The sequence below is a fragment of the Syngnathoides biaculeatus genome, chromosome 18 (genome assembly GCF_019802595.1).
Source record: "Syngnathoides biaculeatus isolate LvHL_M chromosome 18, ASM1980259v1, whole genome shotgun sequence".
Classification (NCBI taxonomy): domain Eukaryota; kingdom Metazoa; phylum Chordata; class Actinopteri; order Syngnathiformes; family Syngnathidae; genus Syngnathoides; species Syngnathoides biaculeatus.
This window is the reverse complement of record NC_084657.1, coordinates 13,474,062-13,497,987: the sequence shown is the minus strand read 5'-3', so window position 1 is coordinate 13,497,987 and position 23,926 is coordinate 13,474,062. Positions and strand designations below refer to the sequence as shown.

The 23,926-nt window shown below is 42.9% G+C and overlaps 1 protein-coding gene and 1 pseudogene across 2 annotated transcripts in view; one reads left to right on the top strand and one right to left on the bottom strand.

The window, feature by feature from the left end:
• The window catches only part of ncam1a (neural cell adhesion molecule 1a), a 218,333-nt gene that overhangs the window by 116,073 nt on the left and 78,334 nt on the right, over nt 1–23,926 (top strand). The gene's annotated exons all lie outside the window — the stretch shown is intronic.
• Nucleotides 18,522–18,640, bottom strand: LOC133492326 (5S ribosomal RNA; annotated as a pseudogene).

The window sequence follows — 23,926 nt, the reverse complement described above, 5'->3', positions numbered from 1 at the left end:
GGTGCTCAACCAGGGATGGAAGCATCCAACCCCGTGTCTTGATTGACTGGCACTCTAATCATTCTTTAAAATACACGAGAATCATCCCTGCCACTTTTGCGTGCTTCCTCAATGTCAGTCTGGGGTGGCTGATTTTCTACTTGAGAAGTTTGAAAAGCACAAAGATCAGTCAAAAAAAAAAAAAAAAAAAAAAGCCTGAGTGACAAATCACCACCATGGAGCAGAATGAGGCTCTCCTGTATTTATTTCTCAAATTTAAGGAGACAATTTTTATTCATGAGCAGACAAAGGGCAGAAAAAAACTGGCATATCGACTGGAATTTAGACTGACAGAGTACTGCAAATAGTTCCTTGTGGTACACCATAGCTGCCTCTGAAAGGTGATTACCCAAGGATTGACGCATCCAACCCTGAGTCTGTTAAATTCCTACTGTAATGGTTCTTGACAGTACAGAAAAGTTCCCGATTTTTGCCGTCACTTTTGGCACATCGCAGGAAGTCTGTTTGGGCTGGCTCATTTTCAGCTTCAAATCTTGAACACCACGCACATCAGTCAGAACAAGATATTCTAAAAAAAAAAAATGACAGCCACGGAGCACACTGAGGGTCTCTTGTATTTACTTCTCATCTTTACGGTGTCAGTTTGTATCCAAGAGCAGACTAGGAACAGGAAGTAGAGACTGAAGAGTATAGTACTGCTATTTGTTTTGTCCATTCTTTTTCCCCAACTGATTGACAATCAGCAGTTGTTTATTTTAACCATATTTTTCAGTAATGTTCTAAAATGCAACAAGTTGGCGCCAAAGCCCTGGTGACCGGGAAAGCAGTAATTGGTGTCAAGGGAGTCGGTTTAAGTCCTACATCTGAACAGTTGTCGGCGAAGAGCTCATTTTAGCCTGGGTTGTTAGCATACGTTACGGAGTTTTCACCACAAGTCCCTGCACGTGTGCCCTGCCGTTGCTTTTTTTTTTTTTTTTTTTTAAACCAATCAATCTCCGAGATATTTAAGTGTGAAGTTCTAAGATAAGTTTAACATGATAATGGCGCCTTTTGTGACTATAGTATGTGTCACGAACCAACGGTGCACGGGCGGACCTAAATGCAGGACTCCCAGACAAGGACATGTTGTTCAGTGGGTTTTATTATAAATGAAAGTTGTGCACGACAACACAGTCCAAGAAGGCAGGATCCAAAACACAAGAAACAATGTCCGATAACCATGAGTCAACTAAAGAGCATAACCAAAAGAGTAACCCTGGATGTGGGAAAGCATACACAACGAACTGGCAAAAACCATTGGCAAAACTCCAACTTAATTACATTGTCTAATCACAGTGCCTCATGTGATTCGGCCATCCCACGTCCCTCTTGGCCGTGGTCCAGGCTTTCTCATGACGGTATGTGATATTTATCACGGTCAAACTAAGCAGTTATGAACATTTGGCGGGTTACGAGCGACATTCGACGAAGCAAACGGAAATTTGTCCTCAACCAGCCTGTAACGGCAACAAATGAATAACTTGTTCCGGGCAAGTTCCCTGACACTGAGTGCCGTGTGTCCCCGATCGACATCAATAATAATCATACCTACAACAATTACATTTGCGGTATCTTCCGTAACATCAGCTTGATACGCCGCACTATTACAAATCACTGTAGGAGATACCTCGTTATTCTGGCTCATTTTTCAAGAAGCGCACACCCCCCTGCGGCGGTCTGGATGACATCCTGCAATAACGCGGGCTGCATCCAGGGTGGCTTGGAAACTGTCGTTAAAAGGGATTGAGATGGAGGCGGCATGGGGTAGGCTTGTTCCAATTTTTTTATTTTTTTTTTTTTTGCTTTGTACACCCCCTCCGCCCACATTTATAACCTCCGTATAGCACAATTAGATGAGAGCTGCACAGTGTGAAGGGGCCCAATTCGAGGTTGTCCCCGGTAAGATGTAAAATGGCTTGCTCATAATGTGCAAGATTCATTTCTGCATTATTAAATGTTAACATTTGATGGAGACAATTTGCATCTCTGTCGCTGCATAAGTGATATTCTTTATTATATACAAACGGGCCTTGAAACACAAGTGACCCAAGCAGTCGTGAGCAAACGTTTGAGGTTTTGTGGCGGCAGCGAAACCAATTTCCTTCAAAAGCAGAAGTTTGGCAGCTAATGAACGTCTCTTCAGTTCTGTGTTCCTCTAAAAGAGTCTGATTTGATCCTGCCACAAAACAAAACAGAAACTCCGACTGCAATGGACAATCAGAACTGCTGAATTGATTGTCGGCGCTTACCTTCCCGCCATAAAGGAATTGCACCCGATTTGAACTAAGCAGCCAAAACCTTCTTTGGACCCTCCATGTCCGAGCCGCCAGGTCTTGAAATTTTGGTACAGATTTTAACAAGACTCACGGACGTTGACGGGCGTAATTTTGCTTCGCGGGCCGCATAAAATTATGTGCCGGGCCGGATCTGGCCCCCAGAGTTTGACACCAGTCCTTTGAACTGTATATATTCCTTGAAGTCTTCACACCCCTTGAACAATGGCAATTGCACTGGACTATTGCTGTATTGGGCGTTCTGTTCCGTATTGCTCCGTGACTGATAATTCTGATTCCGATCTTACTGGGTAGTTGAATCCATGTAATGTATATCCATCCATCCAGCCATTTTCTTTGCCGCTTATCCTCACAAGGGTCACGGAGAGTACTGGAGCCTATCCCAGCTGTCAACGGGCAGGAGGCTGGGTACACCCAGAATCCAAATCCGGCCCGCCACAGAATTGTATGTGGCCCGCAAAGGCAAATTATGTGTATCGTCTGTGATTTTTGTTAAAATATGGACCAAAATTTCAAACTGTCATATCATAAATGATGACGTTAAAATATTGCAAGCATTTTTTGTGTTACCAAACATCAACAATAGTTGAAAAACTCATTACCCTTGATTTATGATTCCAAAAGTTTCGTTTCTTTCGGCTTGGCCACTGCACATATATGTTTGGCACAATTTTTGCGCCGGATGCCCTTCCTGACGCAACCCTTCTCAGGGAGTGGAGGCCCCAGTGGGATACGAACCCACAACCGCTGGTTTACCAAACCAGTGTTCTAACCACTGAGCTACAGGAACTCCTTATGATTACAAAAGTAGTTGATAAAATTTAATGTGTAAATATGATGGGCCGATTAAAGATTTCCATGGTTTCAATCATAATAGCCCTCGGACAGAAACCGTAACTACAATGTGGCCCGCGGTAGAAATAAGTTTGACACCCCTGCCGTACGTCATAAAATAGACATTTGAAATAAAATCAGAAGTTGAGAAATTCGCTCTAATGACGGAATACAGGCAAAGTCAATATTTGCTTTGTATCCATCACTGTTTAAGCAAATATGTACTCATTAGTGTGTTAAAATGTATTTTTTATAATATAATAGTATTATTTAAAGAGTATGGAACACTACAGGCAGCATGGTGGTGAACCTGTAGAGTGTTGGCCTCACAGTTCTGAGGATCGGGATTTGAATCCCAGCCCCACTTATGTGGAATTTGCATGTTCTCCCCCGTGCCTGCGTGGGTTCTCCCCGGGCACTCCGGTTTCCTCCCACAACCCCAAAACGTACATTAATTGGACACTCTCAATTGCCCCTCGGTCTGATTGTGAGCGCGACTGGCCAGCAACCAGTTTTGGGTGTACCCCTGCCTCCAACCCATTGACAGCTGGGATAGGCTCCAGCACTCCCGCGACCCTCGTGAGGATAGGCGCCTCAGAAAATGGATGGTTGAATGGATGGATGGCATACGACAGTGTAATTAGCTGACAAATGTCGCAGTTACTGATCTTATGGGGGGGGGGGGTAAATAGCGCTATTATCTCATCCCCCTGAAAACGACTGATGACTCATTCACTGATCAGGTTCAGCAGCCAGTAATTCAAAGCAAATTTGAATTGGCTCTCCAATTATTGCCAGGGGAGGAAAAAAAAAAAAAAAGAATGTGTGATATGAGTTGAAGGCGCCGGATTAAAAGGCCAATCAAGAAGACTGTGGCGAAATTGTTGAGTTAAATTATTCAGCGAGACATTACTCATCAGAGGGCGGGAATTTGAATAATTCAGGCGGTTATGGCTTAAAATAACTAGCAGCTGTATACGATTCGAACTTCTCATTCATCAGTAAGTGCTCCAGTTTGGGAGGGGGGGGGGAAGCAATTATTACTTGTAATAACTGTTCAGCGGGAAAAAAAAAGGCATACAAAAAGCAAATAAAATACAAAGTGCGATGGGACTCGAGTGTGCTTTAAGTGCGACTCGCAGACGTTCTAGTGGTGAAGTCTCTTTGTGGACGGGTTTCGCGACGAGTTATCATTTCCGCATTCAACGCGCTATCGCATTAAGTATTAATCGGTTGCGAGCGCGATACAACAGCACACACTTCCCACTGTAAAATGCTGTCTATTAAAATTAATTGTTTTACGATATATAATTCGGTGTCAGGAAGCAGCCATAGCGTTTCCTTTTTTTTTTTTTTTTTAAATGGGACCGAAACATTTAATTTCCTTCATGACTCCTTGGAATGTTTTTGCCCCCCCCATTTTCCACTCAGATGCTGGCACCAGGTGCATTTTGGGGGGCTTTTTCTCATCTTGCTTTGGTGCCGTTAAGTTGATCAACCCCCCCCCCCCTTGCCATCCCCCCAAAATAGATAATTACATTGGAAAAAAAAGGCCAAATGAGAATGTACGTTGTGGTGAGCTTGCCAGCCATGTTTTAAACAACACGGATTAGCTCCTGAGCTCGGGAGTGTGAAAATTGAATTTGTTAATTAAATTCGGTGTCTTTCAGGCACGCACCAATAATCCCGCACAATTTCAGCCCCGTCACCCTCTTTGCTGAAAGTCCCCCGGTGAGCACATTTAGATGCAAAAGTGTCATTTTCGTTTCCCGTGTGAAACATTTGGCATTGCACGTACGCACTTTTGCCATTTTTTTTTTGGGGGATCTTTTGTCACAGTCACCGCCGCCGGTGACTCACAAGTCATCGTGCTCTTGACAAAATCCAAAGGCTCTAAATTCCACCTCTCCTCCTTCTATGCAGTCGTGTGCAATCTGCAGCTTTGTGGGTCGCTTTCCAATCAGCACGACTTCTACCCGGTGACAATGAATACTGATTAAATTTTCTCTCCGTTGCTTTCCCCGCTTTAAGAAGCATTAAAACAACAAATGTTTCGCGTTCTCAATGGCCGCCCGGAACCCGGAGAGGAGTTGCTGACAATAGCTAATTCATCAGTGTCTGATTTGCGGCTGAGGGGGGAAGGGATTCCCTCGATGTTTTACCTCCACGACCACACCACCCCTTGCACAGTTTTGTTTTTGAGGTAGTACTTGGTATAAAAACTTGTACGAAGACCTGTTCAAACCCATACTGGGATTCTGTTTGACCTCTTTGTCACTCGTGCAAAACAAAACAACACGATTCAGAGGAACTTTTCTTGTGGTTTTGTTTTGAGTTCTGGAGATATAATTATTGTATCGGGTTGGAGGGGGAAAAAATGAAATGAAGCCTTTCAGCGGGCAAAGACCGGACCTCTTGCCCTCCTGCGGCTTTGAGAGAACAGTCCCAGCCTATAATGAAGACATTGTTTGCGGTCTTTAGGCCATCGCCTTGAAGACGTTTGCTCCGACGACTTTCATGATTTTCTTTTGTCTGTTTCTTTGTTTTGTCTGTCTGCCCGGCTTCCGTTGTGATCTCTTCAAATCTCCGTAAAGGTAAGAACTTGCCTTTTCATAACTGATCATGTTTTTACACGATTTGGACACAAAATGGTGGACCGCTTTAGATCCGCTGCGTACCGTAAAACAGGGTTGCCTGAACTTTTTTCACCCCAAGATCTACTTTTCAAGCAGCCACCCTCTCGCGATTGAGGTGGGGGGGGGTGGGGGGGGTTGTAATTGCAGAATGACCAATAATGAAATAGAATGACCAAGACACAAAGATCTACCCACTAAAAAAAATGCAAAACATATTTATTTTAAAGTATATTGCGGATTATTTGTGTGTAAATGTACAGTATATTTGTGTGCCTTGGATAACCGCATTAGCCAATATTACACAACATAATTTACTGTAAGCATTTTTTTTGTAACTACCTGAGTTTACGTTGATGATCACTAAACGCCACACGAATGAAAATGCGCACCCGGGCAGTGTCGCTCACGTCAGTGGATTCGTCCAATCTCCGATTCTATCGAAGATAATATTTCCGCCTTATTTTTAAAAGATGGGGACAATGAGTCAGCTATGCTTCTTTTGCCATCTCTCCGTCTTGGAAGGACTTCTTGTTTTTAACAATGATGTGATGAACCCGGGACGGCGCTTCGGTGGCGGCTTTCGCTGTTCAACTCCGATGTGTGAAAAGTGACTGCTGTGCGGCCACTTGGGATTTTTACTCCGTTCGCTTTTCTCACTCTCGGCTCGCTTTTCGGCGGAATGTCGGCGTCATATTTGCCATGAAAATGCCGCTCCACATTTCACTACACCGGCAGAAGAGGCAAACGCGCTTCGAAAATGACATCGTGGAAAAAAAAAAGTCATCCTGCCATTCCGTATGAAAGTGATACGATTTTGTCTTCTTCTATGCTCCAGCATCCATACTCATGTTGATGAGATTTCTGTACTTTAAGGAAAAAGTGAGGGCTTAAAATAGTGGTGGAACTCGCCGACTAGCTTGTTTTGCTGTACTCGGTGTCGTCGTTTGCACGTGCGCGGTGAGCTAAAGATCAGAAAAATATGGCTGACATCTTTTTTTTTTTTCCCGGCACGCCATCGCGATCGACGCATTGAGCACCCCTTGCCGGAAAATGGGAGCTTTCGAAACCACACGTACACGGGTGATTTGTTACAAAAAATGTCACAACTGAGGTTCTTTTTTTTTTTTTTTTTTTTAATTTAAATCCAGAAAATTGATTCCGACCTTGAAATAAACAATCGCTCAACACAATCTGTTACGGCGGTCTGCTCAAATTCTCGAAGCATAACTGCCTTCATCATAAAACCTTGATTAAGCATACACAAAATGGGATTAGATTACAATAGCCGACCCGTTTTATAAAAAGAATAATATCTTCTGTCAATCATTTATCAGTCATTTCCATTCCTTGACAACTTTAGGGCAAGAGGCTCTTTCATCTCTGTGATCCACTGGCAACCAGTCCAGTCGATTATCGGCCTTTTGTCCAAAATCAGCCGGGATAGAATTTATCTGGCTCCCTGCAACCCCGGACAGGATAAGCGGGACCAAAAAAAAAAAAAAAAAAATGTATTGTGCTGCACGACTCGTCAGAGAAAGGAACGATAGAGGTTGTTGGGAAGTCGGAACAATATCATTCTGAGACACGTGGAGATACTGTCCCGTCCCCCTCCTAATAGTGGAGATGCTTCTATCAGAGGCATACTTGCGACGCTGCAGTTTTAGGGGGTTGGGAAAGACAGACGGTGTCTGATGCTCCTCGGTGGCGGCGTTTGATTTGGGAGGTAAAAAAAAAAAAAAAATCAGTGGGCGCAACATCCAATAAAGGAATAACAGAGTGTGAGGTGTTATCAGCAAGGACATGACAAAGAGTCCTCGAAAGATGGTGAAAGACCTCCGGGGCTCATTTGGAGGAACAACACTTGAGTGCTTGCACACAGAAGATTGAGTGTTTTGTTTTTTTTTTTTTTGTTTTTTTTGTTTTTGCTCAATCAAGGAAGACTTTTAACAATGTGGATTCCCGCAGAGTCGTTTAAATCAACCGTGTGAGCCCTTCTCAAACTCGAAAAAAGACTCCACTCAACATAATCACACAATACTCAGCCTTGTTTGATATTAAAAAATATTTCCAAAAATATATAAATAAATGGTAATATTCCAGAAAGTGATTTTTTTTGTTTGTTTATCTGTGAATAATTCAAATTTGCACAGACAAGAAACCTAAAATTTGTATTTATATCATCTCTGGGCTGTTTTAATTAAAGTTCCATCCATCCATTTTCTTTGCCGCCTATCCTCACGAGGGTCGCGGGGAGTGCTGGAGCCTATCCCCAGCTATCAGCAGGCAGGAGGCCAATCGCATGGCACATGGAGACAAACAGTCGCAGTCACAATCACACCTACTGGCAATTTAGAGTGTCCAATTAATGTCGCATGTTTTTGGGATGTGGGAGGAAACCGGAGTAACCGGAGGAAACCCACGCAGGCACGGGGAGAACATGCAAACTCCACACGGGCGGGTCCAGGATCGAACCCGGGACCTCACAACTTTACCAGCTGGTCCACTGTGCCGCCTTTTACGAAAGGTTTGGTACAAATATTAAATTTCCAAATGTTTCTTTTTTTGCAGTTTCTGGGAGGAATCACTGATGGTGTAGTAGTAGTACACACGGTTGACTTTGGTGTGGGGAGTGTGGGATCGATTCCCGCTCAGTGATGCTGTTGATAACTGACGACCAGTTCAGGGTGTAATCCCCCTTTCGCCCGAATCTAGATGTGATAGGCCCCGCTTCTCCTATGACCCTCGTGAGGATGAGCGGCTTGGATAATGGATGGATGGATAAATAGTACTTCTGAAACTGCATATATAAATAGTACCTTGTGAAAGCCTGACGTAAACCTCTTCGGAAAGCAGTTCCGGCGTAGTGCAGGCAAAATGAGAGGCGGTGAGAAGATTATTAAAATGCCAGAAACAAAAATTATTATTGTTATATGATAGCCACTGAATTTTGGAGCTTCTGAATGATCTCGGGGATTTATCGGGGCCAGTCAAAAGAAGGAGTCATGCTATAAAAATGCTGACAAAACTCCTTTCAACTCATTTATGTATGTTATGTATTCCGCGTGGGTCATTTCACTGAATTATCACAAAATGTATCTCGGAAGGCAGTAAAATTGTTTGTATTTTCACTTGCGCAGGAAGCACTTCATAGCCGACCCCCCAACAATCCCCCCCTCCCGCAATGGTTTCTTTAGACACAATTACCGAGTGTCTCGACGCAAGCAAACACGTCTTCATAGAACTTCGAGGCGACCTCCCACCGCATCCAGACATAATCGCGCCGTTCCGGCGAGCTCGGCCAAGTCCGCCGAGCTGGAGCGAACGCTCGAAAAGGCGACCGCGCCGGAGTTCATTTTCAGTTTCAAGTGCGTCTTTTGCATTCTCCCTCCATGATTGCATCAGATGTTTTTTTTTTTTTTATATTATAATTAAACAAAGCAGATTCAATCAGGAGGGTGTGAGAATGCGACAGGAAACGAAAAAAAAAAAGGCAGGGAATGTGGGGGAATAAAGGAATAGGATTTTCTTTGCGACTTATCTCCCAAGAGCTTCCGCTGCAATACAGCATCTAATCTGCTCTTTGTTTTTTTGTTTTTTTGTTTTTTATGTGTGCGTGTCGGCTTTTTGTTTTCCCCCGTGACTGTCGTTTCTCTTTCGCGTTTAGCTCCGAATCGAGGAAACGGAGCCGAAGGAGATGTTTACTCGGCGGCTCGGAATTGAACCGGAAACGAAAACATTTGAGGAAGTGCGGAAAGTTTTAGTTGTATGAGAGAAAAGGTAGATTATCGTGTTGTTGTGATGTTTTATCCACAATAGTTTGTGGTAAATATATATATATATATCTATATTCTCAGTACTGCAACTACTTTTTGGAATCTTTTGTTTTAGTGTGAGATAAGAAAGTTGACAATCTTCACACTCTGATATTGTCTTATCACTTTCCCATGTCCATGGTTGAGACGGATATATGACCAAGCCCGAGGAGAAATAGTTGTACGCCATCAGATGTATTATTTTGAACAATGAGCTTTTATCAAATAATCTCTCATTATTCTCAACGTGCTTCTTGTTCTTTCTCTTGTCGAAGAAAGTCTTAACATTTTTTTTTTCCCCCTTGACAAGTGATTGTGTTTGAAAGTCATTTTATGCGGAGGGTTGGGGGGGAGAAGCAATCGGAATGTCATAATTCTGCCATTCACATACTGAAATATTTGAAACCTGTAAAAGGAATAATGCAAATGTGTTCTTTTATTTTATTTTATTTTTTTTCCTGTGGTATGGCAAAAAATTATTCTCAATATTTCGTCTTTTTTTCTTGTAATTGTTTGTTTTTAAATCACATTAGATTTTTGTTTATTACAAAAACAAGAATACAAGCAGTTGGCGAACATTGGCAACTAATAATCTCGCATACACATGACGTTTTGGTTAGTTGACGTGAACGTAGATTATTTTGATAGCCTCTCTATGTGTTGTGTTTCAAAAAAGGCAACTGGTTTTGCGTAATTACACCCTAAAAGAGAGAAAATGGGAGGGCTGGCCCTGCCAATTGCTCTAAACACAGCCCACGCGCTCCAGCCAAATATCAAAGTGCATCCGTGCACAAAGCTTTGTATTGATTTTCTAAGAGGCCTGTCATTAGGCATCCTTGTCGCTGTCTAAAAAAAAAAAAAAAAAAAAAAAAAGTTTTCAGGTCACTTTGCCCTCCTGATATCAGCAGCAGCCTTTTGTTCCCACAGACGAGCCAAGTGCGGCGTCTGCTGCGGTCGCGAAAGCATCCTTGAGCTCATCGTCATTCCTCGGGAGTGTGTGTGTGTGGCAACACCAAGTGGAACTTTGGGAAAACGTTCACTCCCCCCCCCCTTTTTTTTTTTTTTTTTTCATTGGCCTTTCTTTGTGTCGAGTCAGCGTGGTGACCACATGGGTTGGAATGTTTTGTGTTCCCGAAGAAACATTAGTTTGAAAAGCTGCGGCTGGAGATTGTTTCAGTTAGGCGCTGCTTGCGGTCTCATCCTCTGAATTCATGACCTCCCCCAAGATTTTAAGTGCTGTTTGTCTGTTGACTAGGATTATCCAAATAAATTCATATTGTGTCCTTCATAAATTTTATATCTTATTGTAGTAGTGTAGAATAATTGTACCCTCTAAATTGCCCCGTCGGTGTGATTGTGAGTGCGGCTGTTTGTCTCTATGTGCCCTGCGATTGGCTGGCAACCAGTTGAGGATGTACCCCCGCCACCTGCCCGTTGACAGCTGGGACAGGCTCCAGCACTCCCCGCAACCCTCGTGAGGATAAGCGGCAAAGAAAATGGATGGCTGGATAGTAGTGTAGTTCCTCGGCACTAAGACGGAGCCTTTGTCACCATCGTGTGGCATTTTTTGGATTATTCGACGTTTCAGAAAGTTTTCAGGCGACAACGGAGAATCGGTTGCCCCCAAAAAATCAGCGAATAAGTCAATTCATGGCAAGTTATTAGTAGTAATTATATAATATTAAAAAAATTATTATATAAAATAAAAAATATATTAAAATGTATAACATATGATAACGATATAAAAATATATTTTAAAATTTTTTTATATATATAAAGCACCCCTTCCATGCACCAGTAAGGTAAGATTGGATTAACAACTTTTCCAACATTTTAAAAGCTGTTTCATATTTATTTACAATAATTCTGTTTTGCACAGGGTGTTTTTAGTACATAAGTTAAAAAAAAATATATATATATACATATATATATAATATATTTAAAAATAATATGTATATATTTTTTAAATATATATATTGAAAAATAATGTGTGTATATATATATATATATATTATATATATATATATAAAATAATGTGTGTATATATATATATATATATATATGTATATATATATATATATATATATATATATATATATATATGTATATTATATGTATAATATATATTTTTTTTTTAACTTATGTACTAAAAACACCCTGTGCACACCAGAATTATCGTAAATAAATATGAAACAGCTTTTTAAAATGTTGGAAAAGTTGTTAATCCAATCTTACCTTACTGGTGCATGGAAGATATATATATATATATATATATATATATATATATATATAAAGCACCCCTTCCATGCAAAAATGAAAAAAATATATATATAATATATTTCAAAAATAATATGTATATATTTTTTAAATATATTATATATATTAAAAAATAATGTGTATTTATATATATATATTTTTTTTTTTTTTTTAACTTATGTACTAAAAACACCCTGTGCACAACAGAATTATCGTAAATAAATATGAAATGGCTTTTAAAATGTTGGAAAAGTTGTTTATCCAATCTTACCTTACTGGTGCATGAAAAGATTGCTTTTGAGTTCCAGCTGGATGCTATTTTCTGTCCATTAAATCGGGGTCAGTTAAATTATTCCATTGTATATATATTTTCCAGACATTACAAAAAAACTTTTTTTTCTGCACATCCCATTTAATGGGTTCCAAGAATAACTTGGGGGGGCCAAAATTACCAGCAATTTTCACCGCAATAAACAACAAATTCGGACTTCCATAAGGGTCATGTTACAGTTTGAATTGTTAATTATGCTATTGCATCATTTTCACAGTCCTTTCTCGCCATCTCCTTGACGCTTAACAGATGCTCAGCGGGGTGGCGGTCATGGCAGCAGTGGACTAAAAATAACCGTGTTTGATTGCGTGTGTGTGTGTGTGGCGCAGATAGCGGAGCGTCCATCCTAATGCATGCGTTGCCGATCAGCAGAGATAAGTGGCCGCCATTACCATCTGACATCTGACCACAAGCCAGAAAGAAGCCCGCACCAAGTGGGCTTTCCCCTCCTCTTCATCACGCTTCTACCATCCGTGTTTATCTATCCCTGCACCCGAATTTAACATCCACCATTGATGGAGCAGAAAGTCTCGCCATCAGCGGTGAATGAATTGGACTGAATTTGTTACCAAATATAGGAAAACTATCCATCCTTTTCATTTTCAATACTATTTATCCTGTTTTGGGTTGCGGGAGCCAACCCTAGCAGACCCTGAACTGGTTTGCCAGCCTGTCGCAGGGCGCATATAGACGCCATCGTTGAGTGGGAACTGAACCCGCGGCACCTGAACCAAAGTCAGGCAAATGAACCACTACACCATTAGCGAGCCCATAAAGCAGAACTATTTTATCAAAATAAGTGTTATATTGGCTGGAAAGCGTTGACCTCACAGTTCTGAGGACCCGGGTTCAATCCTGGCACTCCTTGTGTGGAGTTTGCATGTTCTCCCCGTGCCTGCGTGGGTTTTCCGGGCACTCTGGTTTCCTCCCACATCCCCAAAACACGCAATATTAATTGAACACTCTAAACTGCCCGTAAGTGTGATTGTGAATGCGGCTGTTTGTGTCAATGTGCCATGCGATTGGCTGGCAACCAGTTCAGAGGGTACCCCGCCTCCTGCCCGTTGCCGGCTGGGATAGGCTACAACACTCCTGTGACCCTTGTGAGGATAAGCGGCAACGAAAAATGGATGCATGGATGCACAATGTCCAAAGCTCCAGTACCGAACGATTTTTATTTTCCCACATAAAATTAAGACTTTCAAGTCTGCTTCGATTTTTTTTTTTTTTTAGAAATTGTGTTGTGTGTCATCTCCCGTCAAGAGAAATATGTTGACTGACATTTCAATAAAAATGCGCGTGAAAGAATAATACACCTGATGGCTCGAACAAGTGTCCGCCCATTTATCCCCTTAAGCCAGGTCACATATGCACACAAATAGCCTCTTGCAACTCCCACCCCCAGCTTTTCCCCTCGGCAATCTTGCTCGACGTTATCCTTAAATAACACTTCACGTCAACAACGCTATCAGTGATATATTGTATCATTATCATTTTACGCCCACATCCGACAGTAACAGCAGCCGTAGCGGGTTCTTTAATCGCCCCCCCCACTGATATATTGATTTTGAAGTAATGCCTCCATATGTCTCTAACTCTGCGATTCCCGAGGCTCAAAGATGTTATGGCACATCAGTAGAACAACCCAAAAATATATGTGGAAGTATCATAGAATCAATATGAATCCTGCCTGCGGGCAGCGGTGTAAACTGCAGTATATTTTTTTGTTGTTTTGTTTTGTTTTAGTACACTATAAACTTTTGTTGTTCATGAATCACGCCCTTTCGGAACGCCGCCATTTGGGTTTAAGAGACAAAATGAGCATTCCTTTTCGTTTCGCTGCGTATATAATTTACTGTTTAGCACGTCACGTAGCCCCAAACACTCCACGACGGCAAACGAGGCCCATCGTCGCCCTGCAAAACAATAGTCGAGTGTCCTTGTCGTCTCCACCTGCCTCCATATTAAAAAGCACACACCCAGACGCCCCCCCCGCCATCCCCCACCCGCCGTCCCCTCCTGCTGCTGCCTCCTATTGGAGGAGAGGCAGGCGTTACCATGGCAACTGCGGCGAGTGGACTGTGCGAGGAGGGCCCGGTGGCTGCTAATGCATCGTCTGAGTGCATGTGTAGGTGTCTGAGAGACACGAGTGCGCCAGGCCCAGACGCTCCCTCGCCCGCCCCTGACGAGAGTGTCGTTGAAGGAATTGGAGTGGATTAGCAGGCACTGATGACATCATCACACCGGAACTATTCTAGTATGAACGTTAATTGATGAGTGGGGACTACTTTCTCAGGCCCCACGTGGTGAACTTGAATGACCAGAGCGCACAGACTTTATTGTTTATACGGCGAAAGTGGCTGGGGCATCTGATTCGGATGCCTCCCGGACGCCTTCCCCGGTGAGGCGCTCCGGGCACGTCCCACCGGAAAGAGACCCCGAGGACGACCCGGGATACGCTGGAGAGACCATGTCTCTCGGCTGGCTTGGGAACGCCTCGGGATCTCTCCGGAAGAGCTGGAAGAAGTGTCTGGGGAAAGGGAAGTCTGGGTATCCCCGCTGAAGCTACTACTTCCCCCGCGACCCAACCCAGAAAAGCGGTAGATAATGGATGGATGGACAGCGACAAATGCGCCTATTTGTTGCTAACCAAAACATCAGTACTGAATCATGTTAAACAGACACTGTGGAGTTTTACTGCTTGTACGTCAAGCCATCCAGTTTCAACACTTTGGTGGAATTCTGCGCTCTACTTCCTGCTTCCAACTTCCGTGGTGCCAAAGTTTCTGTGGGCAGGGATGATCGTGCTCCCAACTGGATTTCCTTTGTGGATTCAGTACCAGCATATAAGTGTCTGGAACTCGTGTAGCCTGAAAACGTGCTTTGGTTCTGTCGTTTCATGACGCAACAGAAAAGTCACTTCACTCGAAACTTTTTCTCTTCTCGCGGATAAGTCAGACGAGTGAGCAGAGTTATTTTCTAGAGACACACTGTATATTTGGATCTTTCAACTGTGAAACGCGTCTGGGGAAACGTTCCCTACGAAGTCCGTGGGGTTTGGTGTCTGGAACTGGAGCCTGTCGCCCTGTTTGCGGGAATCTGGTTTACATTTTTGGTGAATAATACAGTGCCATTTGTGACGTTTTTTTTCTCTGAAGTGGCTAAAGTGCATTGGCAAATGGCAAAAAAAAATGACTGTCCTTAAATTTACAAAGATGTGCCACTTCACTTTAAACAGTTTTTTTTTTCTCAAATGGATAGTTCAGTTTGGAGAGCCAAGCTGTTTTCTCGAAACACATCTTTGTATCCGACGGGAAAGAAGAGGAGATACGTGTGGCGCGTTTTCGTTGGTTTGCTTCCAAAAGGAATCAAAAGCCCAAATTCCCCCCTACAGCTTTCTGTTTGGGATCTTCCGCACGCAACGTGAGAATGTTCTGATGAATAATTCCAAACGCGTCAACGTAAAAAAAAAATTGAAGATGTTCTCCCTGGTCAATAGTAGCGTCAGTTTGCGCTTATGTCCTGCTCTCGGATGAAAGTGGGCGGTGGGGATAGGAGCGAGCATTTTAGAGCCTGCATCCCTACAGGCCTCAGCAGTTGGGGCTGAGTTTTGTAGCGCAGCCCCTCTCCAATGAGAAACTTCTCTGATCTGAACTTGTAACAGCATCCCTTCGTGGCGCATTTGAACTTTCATGAGCGGAAGCTTTGCCGCTCGACAAGTCGTCGGGATCCTCCGAGATGTGCATAATTCTTTGATTGTTCTGAATAATCTGGAATTCGTCTTAATCAAAGATTCACATCGATGAAGGCTCTGGAGCAATGCCACCCTGACTTTAACCAGAAAAGATTGAGAGGAAGGAATTCACACTGTGGTGGAGAGGGAGCTAAGTGGAGAGGCGAAGCTCTCAATTTACCAGTCGGTCTACGTTCCTACCCTCACATTTGGGCACGAGCTGTGGGTCGTGACCGAAAGAACAAGATGGCTTTCCTCCGCAGGGTGTCCGGGCTCTCCCTTAGAGATACGGTGAGAGGCTCGGTCATTCGGGAGGGGCTCAGTGTCGAGCTGCTGCTCCTCCGCATTGAGAGGAGCCAGATGAGGTTGCTGAGGCACCTGATTCGGAATTCCTCGGGGTCGGCTCCCTGGTGAGGTGTTCCGGGCATGTCCCACCGGAAAGAGACCCCGGGGGACGACCCAGGACACGCTGGAGAGACTCTGTCTCTCGGCTGGCTTGGGAACGCAACAGGATCCCTCTGGAAAAACTGGAAGAAGTGGCTGGGGAAAGTGAAGTCTGGGTATCCTTGCTGAAGCTACTTGACGTGATTTCATGAAACCACCACAAGGATCAAGAATCATCCCTACAATCTACCCTAATCATCTTTTCATTTATCCCGCTTTTAAATTGAGATGTTATCTTGGCTTTTATCAATTCATTGTTTTTAACCATTACTAAAACGTTGCTCTTCAATAGAATTTGACTTGCAAAAGATGCTACAATTTTAAAATGGGGAATGAAGTAAGGCGCTATAATCTGACGCCATCAGCATAACTTTGACTTTGGTGCCTTTAGGCAAATGTTTTCAGCCGCAGGAGTGACAGTTGCTTTCTGTCCTCACAGTTAGCTTTTGGATTTGTGGAGTGTTAGCTCCGAGGCGCAAGCGACCTCAAAATACCTTATTACAGGATATCATCTGATCGCACAGGTTTAGTTAATGAACTGCAATTCATATGCTGTCATGTAGGATGCGTTTGTTGCATTCCTTGCAACTTCATCGCTTACAGGACAGCTGGGTAATTCTACACGGATCTAAAAGGAGATGCAATCAACAAGCAATCATGTCCCCGAACAGCACTTCCCGTGTAACCTTCATGATGATTTTTGCCGTCGGCAATTAATTTCTGCGGTCGTCGAGTGCAGCGAAAGCCACCTTTGCCCAACTGTTTGTCCAATCTTCTTCTTCTCACGCAGACTGAGCAAGGCCTTCCCGTGTGTTTTTTTTTTTTTTTTAATTACCGTAAGAACTTGTTGCCGCGTCGTGCACAAAAGAGTACTTGTCACCGGGGGAATGCTTGTAACGCCTTGTTCTGTTGTGAAGGCGCTCCGTAGATTTTCATACTCGCACGGCGCCCGGTGAGCTTATGAACTCGTCAAGCGTAACGTTTGCACCACGAGCGAGTGTTCTCGGCGGAGCCGTTAATTGGAAGCCGGATCGTTAGCCGGCGATAACATTAAAATATCTGTCAACTACGGCAAATATCCTTTTGTTTTGGGCACAATTTTTTTTTTCACATAACGGGGGCTCCTAAAGGTGATAATTAATCACATATTATGGTACATGAATACGAACACATTGTGCTGCAATATTGAGTTTAGTTTTTCGACCTCTTTGACTGAAATATTTATTGCTTCCCTTGAATTTCATTTTTTAAAAATGTGCATAATGTATTAGATTGCCTTGTTTGCACTTTTATGAAAGATTTGGTGTATTTAATTTTGGAAAGTGGGTTGGATGAAGTAGATACGAACAGAAAGTCTGGGATACTTGGACACTTTGAACAGATGCCAATTAGAAAATCACCTGAGATGAGAAAAGAACCTCAGTTGAACACCACAGCAGACAATTTTGGTATTTACCTTTGTGCCATTTTAGAGGCATATTTTCTCCCCATTAATGAATTCATTTCAGTTTCATAAAACATGTATTCAACCCAAGAGTCTTCAAGTTTGTGTTTGCATGAAGTCACTGATGGTGATGGAGCGATTCCCACTCAGTGATGGTGTTGATATGTGCCCTGTTTGTGGGGAGGAGGTCACTTAGGTGGTTAAAAAAAGCTCCGCTCCTCCGCATTGAGAGGAGCGAGATGAGGTTGGCTGGGGTATTTGATTTGGAGGCGGCATCCCACTCGAAAGAGACCCCGGGGACGACCCAGGACACGCTGGAGAGACTACGTCTCTCGGCTGGCTTGGGAACGTCTCGGGATCCCCCCGAGCTGGATGAAGTGACTGGGGAAAAGGAAGTCTGGGTTTCCCTGCTGAAGATACTGGCCCCGTGACCCAAACATGGCTAAGCAGTAGAAGATGGATGGATTGATGGATAGATGGACTTTGCAATATTTGTCGAAAGGTTTTTAATAGATAAATGAATCCCAGCAAAGTCATACGATATTTTTTGTAGTAGAACTCTTCTTCTCTTCCTTTCGGCTTGTCCCATTAGGGGTCGCCACAGCGTGTCATCTCAGATGAACGCATATTTGTTTGGCACAGTTTTTACGCCAGATGCCCTTCCTGATGCAACCCCTGTCCATTTAGCCCGGGAGAGAAGCTGACAGCACCTGGTATTCCCGGGCGATCTCCCATCCAAGTACTAACCAGGGCCTAACCCGCTTAGCTTCCGAGATCTGACAAGATCGGGCATTCTCAGGGTAGCATGGCCGTAAACCCTTTTATAGTAGAACCTTCAGTCAAATACTCAAAACTTGGATTTGGACCAGCACTTTTCATGTCCACGTAGAAACCAATCCCCAAAAAAGGTCACTGATATTTGTGAACAACTCCATTTTGTAAAGTGGATCTTCCCAAATTGTACAACGTGGAATATGTCCACAAATTCCGTTCCACTTTTGGTGGTTTCGAGACGAAGGTTTGGGCCACTTTTTTTTTTCTTCGATGAATTTCTATCGCTTCCAGCCTTGGGGGCGTCCAGCTTTGAAAGTTCAACTGCAAAAACCTTTCCTACATCCCAAGGAGTGTCCATACCTTGGAGGTTTCACTGCAATAATTGGATAGAATTATCGTCAAAGTTTTTAGATGTGGGTACCCCTCGCGCTTCCCAAAAAAACTGCCTTCAATTTTCATTTTTTCACGGGTATGTTGAGTTTTAATCCCATTGAAACGCAAAGTGTGTCATAGCACCACTCTTACCGTCCACCTGTGAGCACTACGTCTTCATTTTCGACTGGTTGAGAATTTACAAGCCCTTAAATGGATTAGCTTTGTTATCACAGGAGCTGCTCCGAAGCGAGACTGTGGTTTTATTTACATACTTTAGCCTGCCTTCCAAAACGTCGCCGCTAAAAGGCAACGCTACATGCCGATCAAAGAGAAAGCGCTTTGGCTTTGGGCACCAAATGTTTTCGAGCCGCGAGACCAAAAGAACGGCAAGCCACAGAGACGGCAGCATCCTTCACAGCCAACCAAACTGAATAAGCTATCAAAGTGTGTTTCTGATGCTTTTAATTTTCCTTCCCGGCTTTGAAATAGAAACCTTGAAAGTATATTTTCTTTTAAAAAGCGGGTGCATGCAAGCCTGGAGGGAGTCAACGTTTTCATTTCCCTTTTGTCTTTCTATGCGCGCGCATAATTTGTATAGAGAGGGTCGCTGCAGAAAAGCACTGTAACGCAGACGAATTCCTGTCGGCTGTGGCAGTTGAAATAAATGGCTTTGGGATTTGGGGGTGCGCTCGGCAGACGCAGGGATCTGGGCTAAAATTACCCACCCTTGGAAAAAGCGCGGGCCCACTAAGCGGGCACCACCATCTGAAAACCGAGCGCCTACTGCCACGATATCGACAAGCTGAGCTACGCCGATCAGATGTTTTAGTTTTCAGGATGACGTTAAGAGTCTCTTAATGAGAGTCAATCAAGATGTTCCCATGATCGCGCCAAAACAGAAGTGCGTTGGAAAATATGATGGGCGGAAGTGAGGTTTAAATGCAAAGACTTTTGACTATCGCTGCAGCTAATATAATGTCAAATATTTTTCACATTACATCTGGTGTTTTGGGATCATCGGCTGTGCGGTATTCAAAGTTTAAACATTTAAAATTCAACAAACAAATTCTCAAATTGTGGATCTGTGCAAGGTTGAAACTGCATAATATTACAGTGGCTTCATTTTTTTCTCAATCCACTTGAAACATCGATTCAGTACTATTTAACTTTTAAATCCAATAGTACAGTATTTGCGTTCACTCTTCGCGATTTTTCAAACATTTTTTTATCCAACGCATTTCAATGGAGTCATTATTTAAGTACGTTTTATTTTTCTAATATTCAAAGTGTGTAGTTATTTTTATTTTTTGAAGCGATAACATTTTTTTTATATATAATATAAGCACTTACTAACATTTTTGAGAGGTGTCAATTACACTGTACAGGGATTTAAAATTGTCCTGTTTGTTCCATTTGAAATAAAAGTAGGACTGATAGAATGCAAGATCTTTTGGTTTTAGTAGCGTTAGTTACATGAATTGTGACAGTGACGAGGTGGTCGTCTGTCAAACAAGTCGAGATTGAGGACAATTCGGGGAAAAATTCAGCACCAGACTGTGACTGTGACTCTTGGTGGCTTATATAGAGCTCGCCTCAATCAAATTGCGGCTGGCGTAGCCCGTGTACATCACGACCCCCAAGGGAAGCCTCCTGGCAGTCTGCTGCCGCGCAAAGACAACGGCGGGCTCGCAAAGAAAGCTCTTTATTGACCGTGCCAAAATGGGAGGTCCAATCTCTGGTCAGCAAACGCCCGTCCGCCACCGTATAAATCACGCCGGGTCGAAAACAACAATTTGCGGCGTGGTAGCATAGACTCTGGGCAAATGGGCTCGAGCTATTCTGCGGCACGCCGCCCACGTCGGACGAGATGACACGTTGGGAGCCTTCTGAAAGTTCCAGACCGTGTTTCATTTCTTCTGCTTTTGACTCCTGTCTTTTGTACAAAGGTTGCACGATTTGATTCACGAAAATAAGCAGCTGCTGCTCCCCCCCCCCCCACCACCACACCTGCTCCTCCAAACTAAAGTAAAAGAAAACCTCTTTTCTGCCGCACAGCCGAGACGTGCCCACAGTTGGAAAAAGAAGCCGATAATTAATCAGGAGTTGACCGTTATGAGCTGAAGTTTCTCTTTTTCTTCGGGAGACTGTGTGGTTTGTTGCAATGTGAAAGGAAATGCAACCTTTTTTCTCCTGCATCTTGTTAGTTATTTTATTCCAATTGTGCTCTTCAGCCATAAATTTCTCAGAAGGCCGTCAACTCTATTGAGTAGAATGTGTTTTGCTCACTTAATATTTTTGAGCTATGATCTTTGAACAGGATAATTGGAACTCATTTTCCTTTCGTTCACTTGACATTGAAGAACATTTGGCAAAGTCTTGTTGTTGAGGCGGCTTACTGTATACTTGTCATTTATGGAATAAATTCACTTTCACTTACATCGCACTTTTCTACTTTCGAGCTGTTTTTATGTGTTCAAATATTTAACATAAATATACATAAATGCAAATGAAAATAAATCAAATAAAACAAAGGTGTTGTAAAGGATACAATATTTATCTAAATAAAGAAATAAATACATTTCAAAATATTATACAGTTTATTTTAAAATAATCACAATTTTGTATAGTTTAAAATGTGAGATGACAAACATTAATTTAAAAAACTCACTTGTGTTATTGACAGTGTGTTAAGTTACTATCACTTGAAAATTACATTTAAAAAGGATTTTAGGAATGAGAATATATATGAATAAATGTAGAAAACACGAGGGAAAATGTGTAAATCCATAAATGGAAAATAAGTATTGTAATGTCTGCTTTTAAATTAAATGTTGCTGTGTGCTAAAGGACATTGCAATATTTTGTCACAACTTGGCTAAGTCACAATCGAAAATATCTTGTGTACCGATACTTCATCGTTTTGGTCGAATGCATACAAAGTACTACCGTAATTGAAAACTCAAACACACCCACACCCCCACCCCCAACTGTTGCGTTTATCTGCATCGGGCGGCCATGATAGCGAAGCCGCTTGCGTCTCTGTTGATGACGGCGCTTGGCTGTGACGGGCGAGGTCGGCCGGGGCTGCGGGCCCGCGATTGAGGAGATGAAGCGCGCGGAAGGCCACTCCATTAAAAATAGTCTTGCTCCGGGCCTTCGCTTGGGCTCAGGGGGATGTAGTAAACGCGTATATCATCGGGCAGCTGCGTAAATAGCTTTCCGAGCCACCTTTTGATAGCTTATTTTATTTTTGCTTCTGTTTGTTGGAAGCCCAACAGTTTGTTCGCCAGCACTTTTAGCATAGCAAAGTTGTTCTCTAACTTTAAAAAAAAAAAGTACTTGGCCCTCCAAGTACTACCATCGTGATCGACGTTAAAATTATGTATGAAGAAAATAGCTCAAAACATCTAAAGATTGAGAAATACACTGTACGATGGATCTTTTTTTTTTTTTTTTAACAGGCTTAAAAAATATATGCCACGACCGGAAATTGTATTTAAAATTTAAATACCACTAAACTATTGCGGACACTGCTTGATTTAAGTACTACTTGTGATAAAACAAAGCTAAAGAAGAAAAAACAACTTGTTGACCTAATCCTATACTTTTGTCGCAGTTTGTTCCATTTCTGCTTCGATGGCTTTACGCAGATAATTAAAATCACAATAGCCCAAGAAAAAATAAATCAAAACACTCATGTGGAGTTCATCCTTTAGATCAGGGGTCGGAAACCTATGGCTCGCGAGCCATTCCTGGCTCTTTTGGTGGATGCATATGGGTCGCGGAGCCCTTGTAACGACATACTGTACATGCGATTTCTGGCGTGCACAGAAGGTTTATCCCACTGGGGTTGCCGTAGTTAGGTGTGGGAGGCAACGCAAATGACACAGAGACAGTTTGGCCGAGTGGGGGTGCCGTAGTTTTTGCGTGGCAGCCAACAGTATGTCTGGAGGAGCAGAAGGGTCTAAACGCTGATCGTGTCGGAACAACTAATTATGGACAGCCTTTGTGGAGAGGGCGGAGTCTGCTGTGTGTTTAAATTCACAGATGGGGGGTACGGCAAAGCATTCGTACTCGATGTTGCCAATAAACCTTTTGCTGACTTTGCATAAAGACAAGATAATCAAACGAATAAAAGACTTTGTCGGCAAGAACCGTTCACCATCGTGATGGCAAATCAAATTGAATTACGTTCACGATGAACGGACGGAAGCTTAATCTGATGATGTATGAACTCCAAACCCATCAGCAAAAACGTGCAGCACTAGCTGAAGTGTTAATGCGAAGAAGTACTTTTGTCATCATTTGTCAGCAACTGTGTAACAATGTTATTTAAAATAATTCAAAGACTTATTGGACTCTAAAAGTCTTGATCTAACATAAATGCACAAATACACCTGTCGTTGGTTTTTAAAATACTGTATGGCTCTTTTGAAAGTACATTTTTACATATTTGGCCTCTCTCGGTCGAAAAGGTTCCCGAGCCCTGCTTCAGATGCACATTGACTTGAAGTCCAGAAAGAATTTTGCAGATCTCTCCTTTGAAAGCTTTTGTGGAACACTCTGTTTCTACTCTGAAGTGTCCAGACTGCGGCGGTCGACGCGACTACAGAGGAAACCACCACATGGTGCTCGGTTTTGATTGGAAACGCCGGAAATATATTAATGTGAGGTTTGTCTCTCGGGCGTCGGTCTAGAAACGCAATCTATGTTTCTATTACTTGTTTCGTGGCCTCGTTGAACAATGATACATTGCGCTTTGTCATTTTCTGCAGATGCGTGTTGCGCAGCCAGCTGCACCGAATGCACCGTAGGTCCGCACGGGAATTCTTTTCAGCCCAGTTAGGACTGCTCGTCCTCATTTTTTTTTTTCAAGGGCAAACCTTTGTGTGTGTGTGTGTGTGTGTGTGTGTGTGTGTGTGGTGTGTGTGTGTGTGTGTGCGCGTGCGTGTGT